The sequence below is a fragment of the Onychostoma macrolepis genome, chromosome 14 (assembly GCF_012432095.1).
Source record: "Onychostoma macrolepis isolate SWU-2019 chromosome 14, ASM1243209v1, whole genome shotgun sequence".
NCBI lineage: Eukaryota > Metazoa > Chordata > Actinopteri > Cypriniformes > Cyprinidae > Onychostoma > Onychostoma macrolepis.
The window spans coordinates 5,059,853-5,076,415 of NC_081168.1; the positions used below are offsets into that span (position 1 = coordinate 5,059,853).

The 16,563-nt window shown below is 34.5% G+C and overlaps 1 long non-coding RNA gene across 2 annotated transcripts in view; it reads right to left on the minus strand.

Annotated features, from left to right (window-relative positions):
• Window positions 1-16,563, minus strand: part of LOC131553211 (uncharacterized) — a 41,186-nt gene that overhangs the window by 6,039 nt on the left and 18,584 nt on the right. The window lies entirely within an intron of this gene.

Here is a 16,563-nt window from a genome sequence, read left to right on the forward strand (position 1 = left end):
GGCTGGTTATCACCCCACTTTTTTACACACCATAATCAGCTTTATTTCCTAAACTCCTGTTTCACTGCAGCAGTATAATATTTTAAACATGACATGGGTAGACAGATGGGATTTAAACCAGTGGATCATTTCACAAACAACAGTTAACGATATTAACTGAATTAGACATAACCAAGGCTTCATGCACTAATGCATAAATAGAGTTGCATGGAGATTTGCGTTTTAGCTAAAACTGGGTTTTGTCTGATGTCGGACCACTTTACACGATGCTTCCTTGTGTTTTACAGTGTATGTGTCAACGACGTGATATTAATTATAATAATTTGTTCAGATTTATTTTTGCAAATGCATAAAATTCATACAAAATAGCCTAACTACCTTTTCTATGATTAGCATGTTTGTAGGTTTTGAATTAAAATTCATTTTGATATTTTTTTTAAATACTGAAGACAAAAAAGTCTGTGGTTTAACTGTCTGGAGGTAAAACGAAAAAAAAAAAAAAGTCTGATTAAAAGGCTGAAATTATTGAGAGGGAGAAAATGTTTGCATAATTAATGATTTTTTTATAATTCTTTTTAAAACTTTTTTTTTTTACAATTAAAGACATTTTTTCTACTTAAGACATCGTAGATCTAAGTCTATATATATATGTGTGTGTATATATATAGCTATAAAGCATATCGTCGTGTATACGTTTCTGGGTTACACCACTTGACATCTTTAGAGTTAGGCTATTAAATGATGATTAGCCCTACATTTTTTTACCCAAACATGAATACAAAGATTTTATTTCTATAAACGTGGTACGTGTTTAAAAGTAGCCTAGATTATTAGAATATTTCTGCCTTATTTGTAGCCTATTTGATCCGTGCTTCACAGGACTTTACATCTTCACATTTCCGAGGGACTTAAAAATTACAAATAACCTCCCCGGAAAAAAAAAATCAGCAAAAAAGGGATTTGTTCTCACACATAACAAGCGGAATCGCCTGTCTTGTATACATGTTCCTCTTTCACAGGCTTGTGAAGAGCTGAGCGTCTCGTTGGAGCGTAATGCCATTAATCACCACGAGAGCGCGCTGTGCTGCAGTCACGCGCGCTCCTCCCAACGTTGGCTCCATTCCTAATTCAAATCAGATAAGATACAACATGTTTGCACTGACTACTCGTTGTAATTTGTCGAGATGATAGCGCCATGTGTCTGGCTGGTTAATAAATCACTAGATTTGAAGGGTAGAGCTGATCATTGAAGCGATATCACCTTTATTGTCAGGTAAAAAATGGTAAATTCCACAAAGACTTCAGACTTAGCTTATCTTCTTTACATTTTTATTCAAATGTGCGAATTATTTAAATGTGGAGGCTTTATTATGAGGTAATAAAAGTAGTGTAATGCGCTAGTTTAACTTTATTAGCCTATTATTATTTACGTCTGTGGTAGAAAGTTTGGTTTCTATTTGTAGCCTAGATATACTTTTCCTTTCTTTTAACCTTCAAACAAATTCATTATGGTTACCAATAATTAGATTTCCAAATGTCCCTCATTTAGACGGATAGATAAACTGACAGCTTCGATGAGGTAGTGAATGAGTTGTTTCTGTCACTTTGAAATATGTGCTCAAGGTCTTCAGAAACCCCTTCATATGTCTTCAGTTGCCCAGAGATATGGTGAGTTATGGCATTTTTTGCATAGCTCTCATACAGGTGAAAACATGCAGAAGAGATTCAGTTTAGTTAATGGTACACCACCCCTGAAGCAAAGTGTCCCCAGGAACAAAACCTAAATTATCGTCTAAAAGCTGACTATTATTACCTTTACTGCTAGACAAAGTCGGACATGAAAACGACACCAAATTGCATGGATTAAACGGCTTGCTTTTGCACACTATCACATAATTGTGCTAAATGCTCACAGTATAGACTGCAGTATTTCCCTTATGGGGTCAAGGACACTGGTGTGCACTTCAAAGGTGACTCCCTAATGAGTCTATATAGGTGTTCTCGGCTGATACAGGCAGACTAATTACTTAAAGCAGGAAGTCTGTGCGCTTTATGAAACTGCCACCAGGGATCTTCCTCATGAGGTTTGTTTTTTTGGAGGCACAATAGACCAGTGTGTTTAAAGTTGCAGAGCGCTGTGGTAGCGATCACTGAACGTTCCCTGCAAATTGGACTGTTGTTTAACGACACACATGGACGCTCACCTGTCCAAATCCCCGATTTATTATTTATATTAACAATATTTTTCAGGATTAGTGGCTTGTTGTTGTAAGCTTAGTCCTTCATCTGTGGGCATCAGGCATCTCTAAACCTGTCAGATGTGGTATTGGGTGAGGATCGCCCTGCGGCCAGGCTGAGAGCAGGAAGGAGCGTGACTGACATGTGCCTTACATCAGCGGTGGATGATGGACAAGAGATGCAGCTTAACCACATTCCTGCCATACACGAGTCCACTCTCTCTCTCTCTTGCTCAGTGGTATGTGGCATGTCAATTTATATCATATTTGCAGGAAGAAACAAATTTGAGTCAATCATCAGCGAGGATGCGTTTCAAAGTCAGTCCTCTGAGCAAACGTTTCCTGCCATAATCCATCAACCTGTTAGCGCTTTAGCTGAGTCATTCAGAGTCATTTAGTTGGAAAAAAGCCTCATACTTGAGAAAGAATTATACTTGTGCATAATGTTTGCTTTAGTTAATTCACCAAATGCCCAAAAAATTAAACCCTTGACATGATTTACTGGCTTATTATGTCTTTTAAAACCTGTATGGTTTTGTGGAATATAAAAGAAGTAGTGCTGTCAAGCGATTAATCGCATCCAAAATAAAAGTTTTTGTTTACATAATGTGTGTGTGTGTACTGTGTATATTATGTATGTATAAAGACACACACATACAGCATATATTTATGAAAATATTTACATGTATTTGCATGTATATATTTATATTCATATAAATTATATATATAAATATATTTAATATATAAACGTAAAATATTTTTCTTAAATATATACATGCATGTGTGTGTATTTATATGTACATAATAAATGTACACAGTACACATACATATATTATGTAAACAAAAACTTTTATTTTGGATGTGATTAATCACGAACTAAGAAAAAGATATTCTGAGGAACGTCTCAGTGTATTTATTTCAGTACAATTAAAGACAATAGGGTTTATTGTTGTTGTGCAAAAAATAAACTGACTCAAAAATGTTGCCAAAAACTAATTCCCAATTGACCGTTCACAAAGAGCTTGATTGACAGGCGAGCTGACCAATCGTAACGCTGAATCCGCCGTCTTGCCCGACAAACAAATCAGACAGGAGAGTATATAAACCCTGGTGGATTTAAACTTGAAAAATGTTGCGTATTGACATCTTTCCACAGTTTAAATAAAATATGTCATGATGTTCATTCATGTTTATTTTGTGCTTTAAGTAAATATGAAAAGAGGATCGGTTCACGTGCCGCTTGAACTGAGAAAATACAAAGATCTGTCACAACACATTAAAGAGCAACAAAACGGTATTTATTGTTTGAATTTCTTTAAAAAAAGATACAATTTTAAAGCTGAGACCTTGTTTTATACCAGAAGTAACCTGCTCTGTCTTGTCTGTCGGTGTGTTGTCAGTTTCCTCTTTGCTCCGTGATGTATTTTTTACTGCGTGAGAACATGATGTGTAGTGTGAGAGCGGCATGGCTTGTCGGACATAGCAACAGTAACTAAGGAGGGCAGGTTTTGGAGAAGGGTCAATTCCATATTTTATTTTTATTGATTGATTGATTGATTGAGTGTTTTATTTAATTGTTTATATATATATATATATATATATATATATATATATATATATATTATTTTATTTTATGGATCACAAATGAAGATATTTTGAAGAAATGTTCAAAATTTTGCCTAAAGATTATTCCCAATTCCTTTATTTATTTGCTTGTTTGTTTGTTTGTGTTTAATGTTTTATTTTATTTTATGGATCACAAAAGAAGATATTTTAATTAATGGCTTTTTCAATACAATTTAAGTCACTAAAGTTCAATGTTGTATTGACTTTCCAAATTTTGTCAAACGATCATTCACAGTTATTTATTTATTTATTTGAATTATTTATTGGATCACAAAAGAGGCTTTTTTTTAATATCATCTCAGTTATTTTTTTTATTTTTTTCATACAAAGAAAGGCAACGAGGCCCAATGCTGATTTGGATCCCATTGCTTTTCTTGGTAGTCATGACTTTCAAAAATAGAGAAATTAAATTTCAAAAATTTACCCAACAATTATTTTATTTTATTTTATTTTATAACACAATAGAAGATATTTTGACAAATGTTTCAGTGCATTTTTTCTGATACAGTGAAAGTTAGGAAGTTTCAGTGTTGTTTTGGACCCCACTGACAAAAAATATATATATATGGAAATCAATGCCCAGCTCAAAGATGACACCTTTCAGACATCAGAACGAAAGCTCTGAATGAAGTCGATGTCATAAGAACATAACATAACACCAAAACAAACAATGAATCAACATGAAAACAGGAAAACAAACAGAGATGTACAAAGGCTTAATTGTGCACACCAGGGAGCCGTTTGGGCTGGTTAAAGCCTCTATTTAAAGCCCCATCACCTTTAGGGATTTCACTGGAAACATACGCCACCACAGGAAGACCCCAGGGGCAACGGAGACACCCCCTCTTCCCATCAGCCCATCTCCCCTTTACAAAGCAGAGGCACCCTACCTTGACACCTGTCAACACATTAGGTGTCAAATAAACTACCTTTCAACCTAAGCCAGCAGGTAGGCAACTGAAAGACCTCACTTGACAGCATGGATCAGTGTTCTTAAGTCCTTGGGCACAATACTAATGGGCCTGTGTGATCTGTTGCCTTAAAACCTTTTTACAAAATAAAGTTCAACTTGAGACAGTCTGTAGGTAATTTGTGACTATTTTGCATTGATTTGATGTTTCAGTTGATCAGTGTGAATTAGTATGTAACTTTCTCAGTATTATTATTTTAGGCACACTGCAGTGAAGCTTCCAGCTGTTGGGATCACAGCAGTTTGACAGTAAATCTTCTTTTATGGCTACTTAGGTGGTAACTTATCTTTGAAAATTCTACAGGTGTCGTCTCAAAGTGGTCTGGATCAGATAAGGCCACTCTGACGTCCCTCCACCCCTCCTTCAGGGCCAGTGTGCCAGAGATTCACTATAGGCATTAAATGAGAAAGTAATTATATACTTAGCACGCTCTCTATTGCAGGGGGACCGGGGCTAGTTGTCACATGGAGATAAATTATACAAATGTGTGTTTCTCTAGCAGTGGTTTGTAGAGTGGTTTCAAACAGCTTGTTCAAAAACCCATTTTAATTTAGAATATATATATATATATATATATATAAATATAAATAATTTTTTTTTTATTATTATTATTATCTAAATTCATTCAAGCTAGAATTCACTATAGAATGATGGTGGATTTTAGTTGAGTTTACACAGGATAAGGGTATTTTAAATATTAGGCCAAGGCAAGTTGTCACGTGTTAATTGTTATAATATACACACACACACACACACATATACATACATACATACACACACACACACACATATATATATATATATATATATATATATAAATTCAAAATTATTTATTGTTTAAATTTAGCAGAAAAATGCCTATAATATCTGTTTAATGGCAGGTTCAACTTAACCTGCTGTAGGATCAACGTGTGTTTTCAGGGAAATAATGTAATAATTGATCAATAGTTTTATCTGTCTGTCTGTCGTCAAGACTTGGAGTGTGCCTAGAGAAAATGACCTTCAAAAAAATTGCCAAACAAGTATAAACTGTATACTGTATGTATGTTACATATGTATATATAAATTGTATAAATAAATAAATTGTTATTTTTATTTATTTATTTATTTTTAGTCAAGACTTGGATTGTGCCTATGGAAAAAAATGACCTTCAAAAATTCGCCGAACCATTATTTTAATTTAATTTAATTATTTTTTTTATTTATGATAACGTTTTGTTATTTTAAGGAAACAGCTTTATGCGTAATAGACTAATACCTAGTAGAAAGACAAAGAAAAAAGAAAGACGGACACATTGTCACTGAGCCAGTGTCAGTAATTTGTATTTTGTAATTTGTATTTTCTTTTCACCTTTGAAAAAAAAATAAAAAAATAGACTAACACCTAGCAACAAGTTCCTGTCTCTCCTGAATATAATAAGTAGTTACTATGTGAACATGCAATGAAAGTGCTTGACTGGGAGGTGGTTTGACATTAAAGTAAGTCTGGCTCCAGCATGGTCTGCAATCATTGTATTAGTCACAGAGTGCATTACCGAAATTTGCAGTTGAAATATTTCTTTGAAAGTTCAGTTGAAAGTCGTCCACCGTGATCGTTAACCACTAATCTACCGAAATAAAGTGCTGAAAAATGGCTCTTCAGAAAGCACTTTGGTTGATTTTTTTCTTTAACAGGAGTTTGAACCACTAATATTTAGATGTACGATCTGTACCACTGTTACTGACAACTATAATTCTGATGAAGTTGTTATGCCAGTTGATTTGACTGCAGCAGGATGCCTTTTGCGTCACTGGAGTGTTTTTAGAAACACGCAGTGCAGATGGTAACATGCTAGTTGTCAGTCACCTATCAGGAGGAAACAAAAACATACCGTGTCATAAACACTGACAAAGAGCATTTGTTTGATGTTGGACGCGTCCCAAAGCAAATAAAAAAACACGGATGAATCAAAGATATTGACATGCAGAATGTCATGTAACTGCTAATGGACACGGCCAGTTTCATAAACCCAAGATTCATCTCTTACACAGCATGAGGAATTATTTTTTTTCTGTAGGATGATTTGGCAGTCACAGCATACAGAAGGTACAACAGGTTTATGACGTGTTGGAAATCTGGAACAACATCCTAGAGATATCAGAGCTCAGTAGACCTATGTGGTGTCTGTCTTTTTATTTTTTTTGAATATTGACATGTTCAGTCAAGCAATTTGTATGCCATCATCCCTCAATGAATGGGAAAATTCTCCAACTTTGCTTCCTCTCTAATGACCTGTAAGCATGTCAGGACTTCAGACGTTTGAAAGACAGCGTTTCTGCGCACTCAGTACAGGCTGACGAGATCAGATATCTCTTAATGCTTGTAATTCACTGTAAATCAAGGTGACAAACGACTATTAGCGTGGATTTTGGGAAATGTGAAAACTCAGCATGCCAGGGGGAGCTGAGTCACTTTAACACAAACGCAAATAAATGTAGAGTTTATAGTGAGGGTGTTTCAAGTCCAAACTTGAATTACGTAGCCCTTCATCAGCAAATAATAGACTGTTTACCCAGAAATGTTTAAATTAAAAACTCCTCAATGTCAGGTGTTTCAGTGCCTGTCAGAGTTTTGTCACCTGAGACACTGCAGTCTGTCTCGTCTTGCTTGAGGCCTAATCATTTTGCTCTAGACTGCTCATTTGTCAGATTAGTTGAAATAAAATGCTGCATGCTTGAGTGATTTTCATGTCACATTCACAAGTATATTCCAGAAATGTCTTCTTGGTTGCAATGATGCATTTAGTCATATTCATCATATCATTTCAACATATTCAGAGTTGCTGATGTTTATAATGACATAGCAATGTTACTACTGTAGCAATATACAGAGCATAATATGATTTTGTAATTAGAGTTGGGAACTAATAATTGGTTCAGGCTACAGGGTGAAGCACTTGTTGTTTAGTATTTTTTGCTTAATATATTTAAAGGAATAGTTCACCCAAAAATGGAAATTTGCTCACCTTCATGAGCTTCTTTCTTCATCTGAACAGATTTAGATACATTTTTGTAAGAAACAAATTCATCATTAAGCCGTATTTCCAAAATACGAGACCTCTGTCTAAAATATTGCTTCTCCAGTGATAATGACATTTTGTCTGCATCAGGAGAGAAACATGCACAGAACAAACAGTTTCAAGCAAAAACAGTTCAAAACACTTCCAAACAAATATGTGAGAGGACAACAGAAGATGGACTTTTTCACTGGAGGAAGCATTATTATGGACTCATATTTTATTCAGAAGTGACGGTTTGAAGTTTAAACGCCTTAATGATGGATTTGTTTATTACAAACATGAAGATTTTAATGTCACAAGACGTTAACTGTTGGACTGGAGTGGTGTGGATTACTTGAGGATTATTGTGACGTTTTTGTCAGCTGTTTGGACTCTCATTCTGACGGCACCCATTCACTGCGGAGGATCCATTGCTGAGCAAATTATGTAATGCTACATTTCTCCAAATCTGTTCCAGTGAAGAAACAAACTCATCTACATCTTGGATGGCCTGAGGGTGAATACATTTTAAGCAAATTTTCACTTTCAGTGAACTATTCCTTTAAGGTTTGTTGTCGAACTGCATTTATGCCACCACTAAAAACACTGTGAAAAGTTATTAAAACATTATTTTGCAAGATTGTTTTATATGCATTTATTATAGAAAATATCTATTTGGCAGTGGAATGACATATTAGTCTGTTAATGTAGAACGGGGTTCTGTTGGTTCTATCCATTTGTTGTTGATTGGATGAGGGCAGATGTGAATGCAAACTTGCAGTTGATTGTAAGACAGAGACAGCCTAAATGAGGTCTGACATTGCCAGAGAATTATTGTTAATTGAAAAATGCAAGGATAAATTGTTCACAATAAGATCAATCAGATGCTTTTAGAAAACATATAGGGTAAATTTTTATTTCATGCCAACTTTAAAACAATGCAATTTGGGTTTTTTAGACCTATTTTTACCTTACTCAATCTTAGGTTACTCATCTATTATTTTCAGACAGGTGATGGGCAGAGCCCAGACATACGGGTTTATAGATTATAATTGTAACTGTATAATTAGACTTGAAAGAATCATTCAGTCCATGCCTGCAGGGACATTGATGAGAAATTAATAGAATGCCATGTCTCTCACTCAAAGAACTGAGTTGATGCCTTGCAATTTAAATAAAACTGGTATATGTCACAACAGATAGACACTGCAAATTATCAAGAGACAAAAAGCCTTGGCCACATACCAGACTTTTTATATAAAAAAGCTTAAGCCACGCCTGTCAGTATCACAGAAACAGACAGGAAATGGAAAATGACATGAAACATTTCCAGAACTCACAGTTATTATTATTTTTAATTCAACATGCAGAGGATCTGTAGAAACTAACTGACATGCTGCTAAAACATCATTTAGCGTCAGAGCAGTTTCAATGTCATTCGGCTTTGGTAACAAACCACAACGCTAGTGAGTTACAGAGACTAATAACACCTCAATTTGTGGTTGCTTCTCTGGCTTCGTTGGAAACAGTGGCTGCGAGCAAAAACTCACCCAAAACAGCCACACGGGAAAACGGTTGAAGGATTAAGGCATCAAGCATGTGAAAACTGATGCTGCCTTAAATGAAAGCCGTTCTGTCATCTCCCTTTACAAGAGTACACGTCAAAACCTCTCCTCGCAGAACACAAGAGAGAAAAAACTCCCTTGTTTTATGAGCACCAAATAAGTAAATCATGCACGCTAAACAATAAGAGAGTTAGCAAGAAAATCAAATGTATGAATATTGTTAAATTCCCAATGGGTGGGGAGGGAGGTGAGGGCTTGAGTCAAAGTAAAGCCTTTGGCCGTTGGAGGTAAAGAAATGTTAATCCTGAATTAAACGATCTGGCACTTTACAAAATACGAGACAATTACACGGATAATTATACCAAGCCTTCACACAGTGCCCGTGGGTCACAATTAGCATAATGCAGGCTTCACACAAGGAGCACTCGAGCGTCTCCAGGTGTGCCTGTTACAGTGCACAGACCTACTGGGGAGGTGAGGAGTGTGTGTGTGTACAGGTGTGTGTGTGTGTTTGTAAACGGGGTGAGTTTGCATAAAGACTTATTTGCAGCAAGACTGACAACTGGCATTGTGATTAATGCCTTGATCATTATTATTATTATTAAGTTATCAGAATTAAAATCTGCCTTTTTTCCTGTGTGTTCTGTCTTATTATACATGCTTCATAAGTGCATGTAAATAAAAATGTATAATATAAGACATTACAAGTAACGCAAGTTATGTAATCAGATTACTTTTCTCAAGTAACTAGTACACTGTAAAAAAAAAAGTTGAGCCAACTTAAAATTTTAAGGCAACCAGGTTCAGCAGATTTTTGAGTTTATACAACAAAAATTTGAGAATCTCCCACAAAAAAAAGTTGAGCAAACTCAAAAATCTGCTGAAGCTGGTTGCTTAAAATTTTAAGTTGGCTCAACTTTTTTTTTGCAGTGTAAAATAACACATTGCTTTTTAATTTACAAGAAAATATCTGAGTTACTTTTTCAAATAAGTAATGCCAGATACTTTGTTTCCCCGCTTATTGAGTCACAGTGCTCCTGTCCCCATGTTGAGAGAAATCGGGAGTAAGTGCAGAGACGTTGTGTGTGCTGTGTGAACATGATGCTTAGTTCTTGACTAAATGTGAACATGCATTTACTCATCTTGCACAAAAACAGATCCAATATTCCTCAAGTTGATTAAAAACAGTGAAATGCAAACTGCAGTAATTCAATTTTAAATAACACAAATATCCTTTATGTATTCAATCCCATTTTATTAACCAATGTCTTTCCTGCTGACCTTCAGTGATCCAATTCAACCATATTAATAAGCAAAAAAGACTTTAAATTTATATTTCCTTCAACCTGAGGCACATTCATTTCATTTTTAGAGTGACAGGGTTTTACATTTGTCAAAAATACAACTTTAAAATTTTTTGTTAAAACAAAAGCAAGCCTAATCCAGATGAGAAAAAGCAACACAAAAATGCATTATATTTCATAAAAAGTAACTAAGTAACAAAATTAGTTACTTATTAGGGAGTAATGCAATATTGTAATGCATTACTTTTAAAATTAACTTTCCCCAACACTGATAATAACAATAAATATATAAATTAGTCCTGTCAAATGATTAATTGCGATTAATCGCATCCAAAATAAATGTTTGTTTACATAATATGTTTGTATACTGTGTATATTTATTATGCATATATAAATATTCACACATACATGTATATAATTAAGAAAAATTTGTTATATTTGTATATTAAATATATTTATATATAATATAAATTATATACATGTAAATATTTTCAAAATATATATTGTATGATTTATATATACACATAATAAATATACACAGTACACACACATATTACGTAAACAAAGTTTTATTTTGGATGCAATTAATCGCGATTAATCGTTCGACAGCAGCACTAATATAAATATAAACTTGAGATGATATTATCATTCATTTTTCACAATATTTAATCAAAATATAATTACTTGTCTGGAAATAAACCTACTTTTTCACTGATGTCAATTAGATGTTGGCTGATGGATTATATTATTATCTTAGATGTTCTGTGCCTTATTGTGCACATTTTATGAGTACATGTTAATACAAAAACCTTGAGTGGGCTGATGGATAATGTTAACCAATAATTTAGGCAGCAAATTCTGGTTTGTAACGCCCAATTTTCAGGGTCCAATCAATTCCTGATGGATAAAATCAAGTCCCGATCTACATTTGTTCAAAATTTGAGGCAAAATAGGTTGCAAACTGCAACTGACATTGACTTTAGTCATTTCTAATTTGTACTTCAGAGTAAACACACTCATTATTTTTAGCTTGGTCAGGAGGAGATTTGGTTATTAAATTAAAGCTCCATTAGGAAACCGATTCGTCTTCTGAGACACATTAAAATTGCAATAATGAACATCATTTGAATTACCTTTAGATAATCTAAACGTACTAATTATGCAGTATTTTAGCACCATTTATTGGTGTTTAACTGCCACACTGCGTATACATATGTACCAGTAAGTTTCTAAATGGCGTTTAATTGTATGATTCTTCTAATAGGGGCCTTGGAGGCAGATCTTATGACATCTTTCTTACTGGATGTTATAGCCACCTCAGGACGGCCATCTGTACAGCCAGCTTGGCTTCTCTCATTAGATCACCATCATCTATTGCGGACGACGTGTTCACAGCCAAAACATCTGTCTTTACTGTACGTCGTGTTTGTTGGGGAACTATAATCCAAGCTGGTCTGTGGACACAAATAGAGTAAATCCACTAATAGGGGAACTCGTTTGAAGTTGTATCCTCACCATTTAAAGGGATAGTTCACCATGTCACTCCAAACCTGATATTCATTCCTCTGTGGAACACAAAAGAAGATATTTTGAAGAATGTTGGTAAATAAACAGTTGACCATTGATTTCATTGTACATGGACAAAAAACTAAATTTTCCAAACTATCTTCTTTTATGTTTCACACATTGTAAATAAATAAATAGCTGGGAAAATGTAAAAATCCAAGACAACTTGCAATTTATAAGTTCTCCAATTAATCCTTAATCATTTTTCGAAATAACAACAAAATAGACAATTTAAATTTGTTTGTTCACTAAATGCAAAAGCTTTGTTCAGACGATAAATTAAGATTTTATATTCAGCAATGTTTCAATTACTAAGACAATAAACTGATCCACCATTTTTAAAACCAAATAAATAGACTTACTAGACACTTAATATGTTAAGCAAACTATGCTATCTTTGTTTGTGAAAGTACAATCATCCTACTAAATGTTGTATAAAATGTTAAGACCTCGACACAAAACACACAAACATAAAAAACAGTGACAATCAACAAGGGCAAAAAGATGAGTTCTTAGCATCACAACAAACAGTGAAGCTCAATTAAATATATTTTTGAAACCTATTTAGTTAAATATATTTAGTTTAAACCTTCATAAACCAAAACATATTTACATTTCCAGTCTTACAGTAGACTGCATTTAGGCTAAATGCAAATGTGGATGGAATAGCCTACTAGAGATCAAAACTAGATTCATAATGATTTAACAATGTTAATTTTTAATATATTGTATTGGGTTTTTTTTAACATTCTTAAGTATTTTCAAATAAAGTTGTTATTTACTGTATGTGAATGTATTTTCTTGGATTTAAATATATTTTTACATTTTTTAAAATATATTTATATATTTTCAAAAATATATATATATTTCCCAATATATATATATATATGACCCTGGACCACAAAACCAGTCTTAAGTCGCTGGGGTAGCAATATCAAAAAATACATTGTATGGGTCAAAATTATAGATTTTCTTTTATTAGTATATTAAGTAAAGATCATATTCCATGAAGATATTTTGTAAATTTACTACTGTAAATATATCAAAACGTCATTTTTGATTAGTAATATGCATTGCTAAGAATTCATTTGGACAACTTTAAAGGCGATTTTCTCAATATTTTGATTTTTTTTGCACCCTCAGATTCCAGATTTTCATATAGCTGTATCTCGGCCAAATATTGTCCGATCCTAACAAACCATACATCAATGGAAAGCTTATTTATTCAGCTTTCAGATGATGTATAAATCTCAATTTCGAAAAATTGACACTTAAGACTGGTTTTGTGGTCCAGGGTCACATATATTTAGAAAATATATTTGCATAAATATATTTTAAAACATATTTTAGCAAATTTATTTTTTGGTCATTTTTGAGTTTTTTTGCTGGATAGGAGCATTTGTATTTGCTTTTTTCAGTGCAGAAGAAAGTCAGTCATACAGGTTTGTAACGACATGTAGGTGAGTAGTTATTTTTGGGTGAACTATTCCTTCAACACCTTCTGTGCAAATCTAATCTAAAAGTTAGATTCTACAAGATATCAACCTGCTTTCGTTTCATCTGCCTTCTATGGCGTTTTCCCTCCACAGTTGACCCCTTCAGTGATTTAAGGTTGTAATTTAAGTACTGTGAAGTCATTGGTCCATCTGAGTGCTTGTCATTATGGACTCTCTGGCTCCAGTCCAGGCCCCGAGGGCTGCTGTCACGGACATCATCAGGACTTCCTCTTCTTGAGCAGCAGGGCCCCCTGCCAACACTACAGCCACAACAGGGGGGTTAAACCAACTAAAGACTACTCAGCTTGTCAGCTTTGAGCTTATAGACTCCTTCGGCTTGACATTACGCAACCCTGCAATCATTAGAAATCTTCAAACTGACTCCATAGGACGTTTTCTGTGTGTCGCCAAAGCAATCAAGCTAATAAATCAAATCACCCGCTGCAATCACGCACACAATTCACTTCCATTGTATTTCAAATAATTGCGCATGGACAACGCATAGCCCTGTGTAGACATAAAAACGAGGCAGAGCAGTCTTTCTGCAGATAACAAACAATAGCAGCTCGCATTTGTCTCACCAAACTGCCAGGCGCGATGCTGCGCCTCCTCGCCGTAATTTATGCAGGGCTGAAAGCCGTTCCAGCGCAGATCAGGCCTTCTGCTGGTTTCACTCATCCTGGTGCCCAGACCTGCTCTCTTGTTCTTCCAAACAACTGTGACTGTTTTAATTCTGCTCACTGATTAGCCCGAATCAATTAAAATCGCCATGCTGGGCCCAACAGCAGCACAGCATGGGGCACTTAGAAACACATTCATCAGCCCCGGCCTCTTAATCATGCTTTAATTACAGCGCGGCTCTAGAGAGATGAAGGCTACATTAGTGCAGCGCTGCTTGTTCCCGCTACGCCAACGCTAAAGTTGCCTCACTTGAGCAAAATAGTTCACTTCTAATGGTTGTAATTGGCGAATCATTATTTTTCAGCCAGGTAATAAAGTTTGAAGTAGGAGCCATTAGACGAAACAACCTGGCATTTTCACAAAACGCTACTTCGGATGTTGAACTAATTTCAGATACATGTACACAGATTTTGCTAAACACAATCAACCTTGTTTGACTAAACATGAGAAACTCAGGATCGCTTTCAGAACATGAATACAACACACTTTGTTTCTAAAGCTAGACATTTATGTAGGGTATCAGCGAGGATAACGTTATTTGAAGGCAAATCGATAACGATTGTGGTTTGTCAATTAAAGCTGCTTTTACTCTAATCCTCCCCTCACTGTGGAAAGACTGCGGCATAAAAGGGAAAAAAGTGAATCGCTTTAATGCCATCTAATGACGTTACCTCCAAAATAGCCCCATACTGCTGGGAACAAGCTAATCCATGCCTGCTCCTTTTCTAGTGGTGGTTTTCAAACTAGCCGCCACTCCTCCCACTCCTAAACCTCTCCTGGAGAGCCAACACAATAGACACCTGCAGGAGCCGCCGTCATCCCAGGTTCCCAAAACAACTCACTCATTACGAGCGGCAGGACCAGAGCTCACGGTATTATCAGCAGTGATTAGCGCAGCGCTCACGATCGCTTCCTAGCCTTCAGCTCTGCGGCAAGGGGCATTCCGGCGTTTGCGTGGCCTTTCATCTGGTCATCGCTTTCATGGCATGGGGTGTGATATGAAAACATGCCTGCCCTGAAAGATTAGTTAAAGGTGCACGGATGTATCGTCCTAATTTTAACACGTAAATAAATTAATGGTACTTTCTAAAACTATTTTAAAATAACGTATATGAGATCAACAATTCAGTCTTTGTAGCTTAATAAAAACTTTATTTAATATGGATCGGGTTGCCTCTAGTGCTATTGTGAAATACTTTTATAGTTTTTATTCATATTTTGAATCAATTTTTATTTTAATATTTTTCATTTTAATTTTAGCTAAAGTTTTAGTGACTTTGTTGTGTGTTTTTCATTTTTGGTAGTTTTACTTTTATACATATACATATACATACACATATATATTTATTTTTTAGTTTTAGTTATACAAAATTAAAATGAGAAATGTTGCCCAGGCAACTAGCTGAAATAAAATGTTTTTCATACTTTATTTCAGTTAATATTAAGCAATGAAATGTTTTATAATAACATTATAACATTTTATAATAACCCTGATCTCCTCATGATGACAGCTTTGTTATTGTACTCTAAAACTGCTAAAAAATAATTTCAGGAACTAAAATAAGGTTGAAATAAAATAAAATAAAGGTATTAGATTTTTTTTTTAAACTAAAATGTAAACATTTAGAAATGTTGCCTGCGCAACTAACTGAAATAAAGTAAGCTGAAGTACTAAAACATTACTAAAATAGTTTTGCTATTGTTAATTAAAACCAAAACTGCTAAAATAATTTCAGGAATTGAAATAAGGTTGAAATACAACAAAACAAAAATTGATAAAAAAAAAAAAAAACGTAAATAAAAATTAGAAATGTTGCCTGGGCAACTAATTGAAACAAAGTAAGCTGAAGTACTAAATATTACTAAAAAACCCTAATAGAAACGACAAAAAGCACGTTAAATTAAAATGACCGAAACAAACTGAAATTAAAAATGAAAAATTTAAAATCTAGTTCAAAAATGAATAAATAGCCAACTCCTTTACTATAAATAATACTAAAATTACACTTTCTCATGCTGAGATCACATGACCAGACAAATACTCGCTTAATCTTTCTATTCTACACTATTGCTGAATAA